This window comes from Haemaphysalis longicornis, unplaced genomic scaffold (assembly GCF_048455015.1).
Source record: "Haemaphysalis longicornis isolate Haplotype H1 unplaced genomic scaffold, Haemaphysalis longicornis Haplotype H1 scaffold_2, whole genome shotgun sequence".
Taxonomy (NCBI): Eukaryota; Metazoa; Arthropoda; class Arachnida; order Ixodida; family Ixodidae; genus Haemaphysalis; species Haemaphysalis longicornis.
Window position 1 is genome coordinate 52,310,602 of NW_027526295.1, and position 9,894 is coordinate 52,320,495.

Here is a 9,894-nt window from a genome sequence, read left to right on the forward strand (position 1 = left end):
TAAACTGTATACTGCAACACCCTGTATATTTCTCATTAGAGGGCAGTATTACAGACCTTATGCAAAAGTTCCGCCATCTACCGGAAGAAAAACGAAACGAGCACGCGACGCCATGTTGGGGGATGGCGGTGTCGGGATTGCTTGGCACGGAGCGTGTGAGGGGATTTATTTCTGGGCTTGGCGATCCTTTTATATTAAGATTTAAGCGCAGCGAAATGAGCGACCAGTGATCTCTGGACCTTTCTCTGTTGCCCACATTTGCGGACGACTTCGTAAATACGCATTATGCATCAAAAAAGCAGTCAGGGAGGCGCCGGCGAGGAAGCTGTTGGACGCTGTAGCATTTCTTCTCCTTTTTTCTTTTGGCTTTGAGAACGTAAACATTGAAAGTACCTCCGTGTTGGTTCGCATCCTGCGGGTTTCTCAGGAGGTCGTTCCTGAAACGATTCGAAACTTGCGGGCTGTCCTGAGGTTGAATGGGGGATACGCTAAGGATCCTCTGGGACGCAAGGAAACCTGCAACATTTTCAATAAATTACCACTAAATTTTCAAAGAATAATTAAATTACCAATAAATTGCCAATGAATAATTAAATGACCAATAAATTGCCGAGCACCGGTAAACGCGTGCCTCGCGGCGACCGCCGAGCGACCCCAGCACACGCAAAGGCTTTCGCAAAAAAAACTGCGAAACCCTTAAAGAGCGAGAAAATGTCGAGCGCTCGTAAGCGCGTGCCTTCGCGGCGACCGCTGAGCGTCCTTTACTCGCGCCGTGGGCAACAAAACAGGGCGCGCACTACCGCTTCGAAAATTCCGCTCGAAAAATTTGATCTTAGGAAAATAGGCTAGGATCCAACAGGAGGCGACGAGCGGTAAAGGACCGATACACGGAATTACTACCAGTGGCGTAGCCAGGGGGGGGGGGGGGGGGCTGACCGAGCTTCAGCCCCCCACCGAAAGTTTTCCGGCAGGTGATCTGCTGGGTGCTATGCCCGGCAGGTCACCTGTGAACAAAGGCGCATATCCTTCTAACGTGCGAACATTAGGGGAATTCGCGTCTAAACGCATATCAGACGCATGGGCTTACAAATAATGAAGCACAGCAATCAAAATAATTGCGGAGAAGTGCAGCCACAGGCGACGGTCCTCTAGGGTCCGCTCAGACCTGCCAACGCTCAGCGCAAGGGACGCCAAAGCCACGCGTTTTCTTTTGTAAGGTGAATGTCTTGTACAGAATACTATGTGGTCGTGTCACAATATAAATGAAAACAAATAAATATAATCCAACCAAATACCTTTTCGAAGCTTCATAGGCTCCCTTTATTAGAACTGACTAAATTTGGCCATGAACGGCAGTTATACAGAAAATGTTTCTTTTGATTTTTGCTCCCCATGGCACACAGAAGGTCGGGCGTGGACTTGGAGGGGGCAGCACCAAGAGAACTACTATTCAACTCTCCGCGACTCGCTTGTATACGTGCCATGGCTCGAGGAGAATGCCTCGAAATAATTTCTCTCGGTGTCAATCACCTGCGCCCTTCCGAAGTATATGCGGTGGTCGTATGTTTCGCAGTGTTAAGCTAATGGGCTGCGCTGTTTGACATCAGGACGTCATTTTGGTGCCGGCGGAGTCATTCCGGAAAGTTTTGCGTTTCACCGCTGTAAATGGCATGGCACCGTCCAAAGGAATTTCGTAAATAGCACCTCGCGCTTTTTCTTTTGGCGGGCTATCGCAGTGTTGACACGGTTTTGTGGGCTACAAGAAGGCCTTTTTTTCTGGGAATTCGGGATATCGTCTTGCTTGCTGCTTCAGCGTACACGTGAGGTAGACGCGGGGAGGTCGTAGGGAGATGGGCTTGTCTGGGCGTGATTTTGCTTTTTCCCCACTTCTTGTAATATGTTGTGCCCGTACTCAATACCACACCTCGGCGACGCTACGTGCCACCGGACATGCCGTGAAGGGAAGCGTGAAGCTTCATCTCAGCGAAGAAGGTTGACGCGTCACGCTTTTGAGGGGGAAGCAGGGAGTTGTCTGGGGACTGGAGTCGGGGAAGAGAGGGACGCCTGTCATTGATTGCTAAAGAGAGCTGTGACCAATTCTCCAAAGGGTGAGGGTAATCTTCCGCTGTCTATGCAGCCCTGCTTGCAGCACAGTCACAGTACAGCACAGTTACCGCCAGATTGCTGCAATGAGTGGCTGATTAGCTCTCCCAGGCGACAGAACAGCGATGGGTCAATGTATGCAGCAAAGGGGGGCTTTAGCTGGAAGTGAGTCGAGCGCGGGTAAAATTCACGGAGGTTTTGCGGATTAAGCACGTAATAAAAGATGCCCATGTTCCTTGTGTGTGTCACCCCTCTCTCTCTCGTTTCTTAAGCGCTAACCACATGGAGCGATTTTGCAAGCGACTTGGGCAGCGATGCGACTAGCGACGAACTACTTTTCGCCACGGACCAAGTCGCTCATCGAATCGCTCGGTTCTGGGTCGCCAGAAACAGTCGCTCGCCTTCCGGAAGTGGCCTCAGCGACTGGCCAATAGGAGAGCCCCTACCTAAGCACGCAACCTCCGGTTTTGGAAGAGAACGGGTGGCAGATTTAGTGCGCGGGCAAAATCCACGCAGACGGCGTTTGCGATGGAGCGCCAAAGAAAGCTTTGCATGGCAAAGCTTGTGCACATGCTGAAGCCGAAGCAAGAAGACTCCCGCACACACTGGGTGAGACCCATGTGGCAAACACGACGTCAAGAAAGCGAATTCTTCACGACGTTCATGTTGGAGCCGAGAGACGAGGCGCAGAAGGAAAAGCGCGCGCTATCGCTAACCCGAACCAGTTTTAGAGATGCAATGAAGCGCAAAAAAGCAAGGTAGAAGGGCGTAATACTTTTTAGTCATGCTTTTTATGACAAATGAACAAAAAAATGTTTGTAAACAACCAGCGTACCAAGCGCGTTACTATCCGCAGCGCGGCAACATTGAAAATGCCGTCCTCAGTCGCTCGACCCGTCGCTGTCATGTGGTTGCCTCGGCGAGCGACTTCGGATCAGCGACTGCGGATCCTAGTCGCGTCGCTCGTCGCGTCGCTTTAGAAGCGCTTTAGAGTCCAGGGAACGGTGCTATAAAAAGGCAGTGCCGAGGCTCGCCAGACGCAACAACAGCAATATGTCTAAAAACCAGAAACGCCACTCCGAGTTTAGGGAGAGCTCATCGTCAAAGCGTCTACGTACAAGCGAGGCCTCGACCTGTAAATCAATTTTTTCAACTGATCTAACTTTACATTGTAATTGATGTCTTGCGGCGGCTGGCAATGTGCACAAATATTCTGAAATATATGCATGTTGACTTCATGATGTTTACGCGAGTTCATAGTAATTTTGAAGTGTGGTTGTTGTTATCTAGTTAACGGGAGGATTTATTCTTGCAAAGTGTGCCGGCAAGGGCTCCGCTGTATCAGCTAACCACAGTCAAATCTCGTTACTACGAACCCCACATTAACGAACTTCTCAATTTTTTGAATATTTTAAGAATCCCCGCCAGATTGCCTATATTTTCAATGTAAAATTGTCTCAAAACTATGAATTTTATATAGCCTATATTTCAGAAAAATGCACGTAATTTTTTTACCCCAATATTATCGATAAACATCAGTATTACGAATTCGGCTAAAAGTAACAGCGTCGCCATTACCGCGTGAAAGAGAATCCGCCGTTTCTCCGTGCATTCCCTGAGTGCGGTAGCTATCACCACCATGTCCAGTGCCACCAGCTAGCGCCGCGACATAACTGTGGTTTAATGTGCAGTAGCCTAGCAGGCCTAGCCGTGTTTGCTTCTTTTCTATCTTGTGTTGGGTGACGGTCGCCGGTAGGTCTTTCTTGACGCTGATCTCGTGTGCGGGCAGGTATTTATTTGTAGTACCTGTTTTTTCTGTGAAGTTAGTGTGTGATCTACAGATTACTGCAATTAGCAACGATGACAACGCGAAGGCAGACGACAGTGGTTCACCCAACACAGAAAATAACATCGGGTCAAACATTGATGTCTTAGTGCACATGAGGAAATTCCGCCCTTTCATTGCTCGGTGTAATGACGTACCCGATGAGGTATTGCTCAAGGTGGAATATGTAGAGGCAATTCTAATGGGTCGCGCGTGCTGCACGCGCGAGAAAATAACTGATGTCTTCAAACGAAGCAGCTTTGAAGTGACCACCACATTTTAATTTGAGTTTGCTGTCTGCACACGCGTCTAGTGCTAACTTATGTAATTTTCATTCCTAGGTTTCTTTGATTGATCTATTGATGGTAGGATTTAACGCACCGACGCAAGCAGGCGATGAGGCGCACCGCAGTGGAGGGCTCCGGATTAATTTTGGCCACCTGAATATCTTTAACATGCGCGGAAACCTCGTACACACGGGCGTTTTTGCTTTTGGCCTGCATCTGAAAAGCGGATTCCGCGGCCGGTAATCGAACCCGCGGCCCATTAAGCACTGGCTTATAATCGCCAGTGTTTCATTGCAGTAATATTTCGAAACAACAATTTTTGGCGGCCCAACGGGATTCTTTATATCGAGATGTGAGTGTTTGCTGCAGATCACCAATATTCAAGTAGGTTTCTGTACTTCAAAAACTATAGGACTAGGGAAATATGTTTCGTAACCCTAACTGCGCTTGATAACCAAAAGAGATGAAATAGATATGTAGTCGCCGTGACTACCACGATTACTGAATACTGCGCTTTTCCTGCTGCACAAATATTGAAATAAACGCCCGTCATCTCGTGAATAGGTAACTTCCGGGAAGAAACCATTAATACCGATTATGTAAATGCCTAAATGGTTTGTAGTTACAAAGTCTGAGATGATTTTTAGGAATTTACCAGGACAGCGTTACTATCAGTACATGAAGAGTCGCAAAATTTGCTTTCGCCGTCATTCATTGTGAGCCTCCATGTCCCAGAGCAAGTGTTTGCAGTGACTCTGCCATTATCAAGGAAGCTCGAAGCCAAACACGCGGACATGTGCATGGCGATTGGACAGATAGATGTCGTGCAACGCACTATTGAGGGTTATCGAGTAAATGCATAGGCTTGCTTTGGGGAGGTATTCGCCAGGGCTGGAGAATGTGGCGAACAACACAATGTGGATATAGTAAAGCCAAGGCTTAGCAGCCACCAACGACATCGTGGAAATGCTCCCGCGGAAAGCGCAGACGACTACTTCCGCAAGTCTCTCTACCTACCCTTCATTGATTTCATACTAAACCAGCGATTTGAGACGCACAGGCAGTTAATAGAGAGCTTCAGTGTGCTGATCCCCGCAGCAGTTCCTTCAGCGCTTGATGTCCGCCTCAAAAACAGCACTTTTTACCCGAACATCCATAAGTTGCTGCAAATATTGGTAACGCTACCGCTAACAACTGCCACAGCAGAAATGTCCTTGTCCAGTTTGAGGAGGCTGAAAACCTATACCTGCGCTCGACAATGTCCGAGGACAGTCTCGTTGGCCTGGCTCTTCTCTACTCTCACAGGGATGTAAACATCAGCCATTCCGATGTCATCGATCGCTTCGCGAGGGTTCCCCGCCGGTTAGGCTTTTTCCTCTAGTTTCCCGCTCTGTTTGTGCCACGATGGCTTTGTATATACGTTAAATAGCACAAGGGACCTGTATATCGGAGTTCTTCCTTTTCCCCGAAGCAGAAAATCCCTTAGGCCTTGTGATCTTTTTTTATTTTGGATTGCGTGTTTTCAATATTTGCTTGTTTTACTTGTTTCTACTCCACCACTTCCACATTCTTTTGTATAAATGTTGTCATTTTCTCTACGGAGAGACATCGACTTTCCTAAAAAACTATTTCAATGACTTTGTTTGCGCTTTCTTTTTCGTACATGCATTTTGTATTTTTTCGTGACACAGCGCCCTATATCCATTCTTTCACCAATTGTTTTACGATTTAATAGATTTTTCTCACACTTGTTTGTGTTGTTGAACATGTCTCGCCCTCAATTTTTAATTTGAATGTCGTATCGTTTCGGTACACATCTTATAGCATTGTATTTATTCTTTTATTTATGTTTTAAAAACTGCATTATTTTTGCCGTTGCCCCGCCACCTTCCCCTAGTGGCTTTTCCACATAAGCGGTGCCATGAATGTTTGAAAAATGCCGGGACAGCTGTGCCTAAATCTTTTACAAAATCTTCGAGCTGTCTTGCAACCTGGTGCTGGTAGTGGTGTTGTGCTGGCTTAGGGCTGCTATTTGGTCGTGTTTCGGGATGAAATTTGCGTGAAATTATTGTCGGTACGACAAACCTTCTTGTGCATATTATTCTTAGCTCCCTTATGTAAGGAGGCACCTGCGTTCGATATCAATGCAGAATATGCTGTATTAGCGTTGCAGTGGATGCTGATGTACGGACCTAAAAGGCGTGTACGCACAAAATATTTGCTATTTTGCTTCGCTCGTTTCCACATAAACAACGAAATAAGATGTATGTTTAAAGCTTACGGAGATTCATTGTGGATGGCATTCTTTCCTCAGTACACACAGTACACCCCAAGTACACACGTACGAGGTGCCTGTAGTAGCGAATATGTGTAGATCCTTTCGGTCGCTGTCGTCGTTCAATAAACACCACTACTCGTTCGAGTGCAAAGGAAAACAACAGGATTTTTTTATACAGAAGTACAGAAAGTTACAGCGTTCTGTCTTACATGCTTTCAACGAACCAACTGGCTCCCCGCCGCCGCGGTCCCTTCTTTCGAGGGAGAGAGGGCCACGTTCCCCGCTGAAACAAGAACCATATGTGGCGCGCGCGCGGACCCCGCCGGTGGTCCCAGTTGACAGCCCCCGGCGGCGGCGGCGCGCACTTCGCTTCGTCCATTCCCCGCTTCTGCGGGGTTTCTGTCTTCTTCGCGTTCTCAGACTGAATCGTCACAACACACTTCCCACCGAATGGGCTCAAGCACATTCCATCTCTAGCGGGTAAACGAGCTGTATTGGGCGCGTTAACATTACGCCGCGTGGCACTCTTACTGTGCACGAGCGCACTTTACCATCCCGTCCCTCAAAAACCTTTTCGATCCTTCCAAGCTTCCATAGCAAGCGCGGTGCCGGTTCCTTAATGAGCACCATCTGGCCCACTCTGGGAGGTGGCGACTCCTTCCTGTCGGTAGCATAGGCGGATTTTAGCTCTCGCATGTTCTCGGCTCCCCATGGCACCCAGAATTGGTTCAACAGGCGTTTTCGGCGCCCCCAGAGCACGCGGAGTGCCTCGGGCGTCGAAGCAGGCTGCTGCACGACTTCCGTCGGCAGTGTAGTTAGCCGCCTCCCAGTGAGAAAGCTGGCCGGTGTGAGGGGGGTGCCCTCTCCCACGTCACTGTATACATACGTGAGGGCACGGGAATTTATCACCGTCTCCACTTCTGTCAAAATGGTGGCCACTTCATGCCAGCCCAAAACTTTCCTCCCGATCACTTTCTTCAGTGCCCCTTTCACGGAACGCACCAGCCTTTCGTAAAAGCCTCCCCACCATGGTGCCCGCTCGACAATGAATTTCCACTCTGTCCCTGCGCTAGAAAAGTGGTCTATCACGTCTGGATGTCGCAACACGTTCCACAGTTCGAGCAGTTCTTTGGTGGCGCGCTTGAATGTCAAAGCATTGTCAGAGTACACGACGCGACACAGCCCTCTCCGGGACACAAATCTGCGGAAAGCTAACAAAAAACTAGCAGTTGTCATGTCATGTACCAGTTCTAAATGCACAGCTCGCGTAACCGCACAGGTGAATAGCACTATATAGGCCTTACGCGTGACACTATTGTCTCTAACATAAAGTGGGCCCGCAAAGTCAGTGCCGATCACTTCGAACGGATCTGCTCTGGTTGTCCGATCATTCGGCAGAGGTCCCGTTGGCGCGCACCCCGGTGTAGCACTGAAACGCTGACACGTCACACACGCACGCACCACCTTCTTCACGAGTTCTCTGCCTCGCAGAATCCAGTATTTCTCACGAAGCTGGACGACGGTGTCTCTCACTACTGCGTGCAGAACCTGTCGGTGGGCGTCGATCGCCAGCAGCGTTGAATATCTGTGCTGTTTGGGCAAGACGACGGGGCTTCGCTCGTCGTAAGTCATGTTTGCCGAGTGAAAGCGGCTCTTGACTCGAAGCACTCCTTCGTCGTCGATGAAGGTGATGAAGTCTCGGAGGGGAGAATCACGTGGAGACTTGGTTCCTTCGGTCACACATTTGAGGTCAGCCGAGAACGCCGACTGCTGCGCCTTTCTCAGCCAGTGTGTTCGCGCTGCTTGGATCTCCGTCGCGGTCAAGGGTCCCGATCTTTTTTCCGTGGACTTCAGGTTGTAGAGGAAGCGGAAAATCCAAGCGGTCGTTAGGTTGACCTTGGACGCCGAGCTGAATCTGGAAATGTCGAGCAGTTCCGCAGATGGCTCCGTGGCAATCTCTAACACATCAGCCCGTTGTTGCCGCTCCTCAAGGTGGTCTTGTGGGAGCTCAGCATGGAGCTCAGTGCGTTTTTCTTTCGGCCAATCCGTCGCCGGCAATGACAACCATTTCGGCCCTCTCCACCAAAGATCCGATGACACCAGTTTCGATGCCCTCAAACCTCGTGTCATCAGGTCGGCAGGATTGTCCTTCCCAGGGCAGTGATGCCATGTCGCGTCCAGAGAATGGCTTTGAATTTCTTGCACGCGGTTTCGGACGAACAATTTCCATCTGCTCGGGTCTCCCGTTATCCAATGCAAGGTAATCGAGGAAGGGGTCCAAAAGTGAACCTCGTTCACTTCGATCTCGAGGCACGTTTTGACGTACTTATACAGCCTCGCGCCTATCAAGCCGGCCATCAGCTCAAGCCTGGGCAAGGTGACCTCTTTCAGTGGCGCCACTCGGCCTTTTGCCAGAAGCAGTGTCGTCGTTGTGGCTCCAGTGTCGTCGATAGTTAAGAGGTAGACTACAGCTCCCTAGGCCTCGATGGGTCACGTTTCCCAAAAGCTCCGTGGCGTAATACCTCGGCACGCTGAGTTCCTTCAGGTTCGCAAGCTCATCGCACCAAGCGATCCATTCCTTCAGTAGCTGCTCTGGCAGCCCGTCATCCCATCGAAGGTTGCCTTTCCATATCTCCTGAAAGAGGATTTTGGCCCTCACGACAAATTGTGACAGGAGTCCGAGAGGGTCGTATAATCTCGCTGTCGTCTGGAGAACGAAACTTTTTGTGTCTCCTCCGCGCTGTGCGAACTCGACCACTTGGTCCGGAGAAAAGGTCAGGCAGTCCTGCTTGGGTTTCCAAGTCATTCCCAGCACTTTCAGCACGTTCGCTACTTGGCCCAAGTTTCTTTCAACGCCACCGTTCTCTTCAAACATTCCTGTTAGAGCTGTACTGTTTGAGCCCCACTTGTGGAGTCTCATGCCTGCCAGCATGAATATTTCGTTCGCTTAGGCATACAGTCGCTTCGCCTCTGCCTCGCTGGCCCCCCCACTCAACAAATCGTCAACGTACACCGATTTCCTTAGCGTCCGTGCAGTCCCTGGGTAGGCGCTCTCCATAGCTTGGAAATGGTGCTGAAGGGTAGCGGCCAGCAAGAACGGACTTGCAGTCGTTCCAAAAGTCACCCTGGTCATTCGCCAAGTCTCGATTTCCGGAATTGGTTCATTTGGTCGCGGAGGGTCTTTGTACCAGAGGAATCGGAGCGCGTCACGATCCTCTTCCTTCACTCCGATTTGCAAGAAGGCCTTTTCCACATCCGCGACCAAAGCTATGGGATGTGTCCGGAAGTTCAGGAGCAAGGCGACCAGATCCGGATTAAGGTTCGGGCCACTTTCCAAGCTGTCGTTCAGAGATTTTGAGTTTGCACAGTGGGATGAAGCGTCAAATACAATCCTGAGCTTT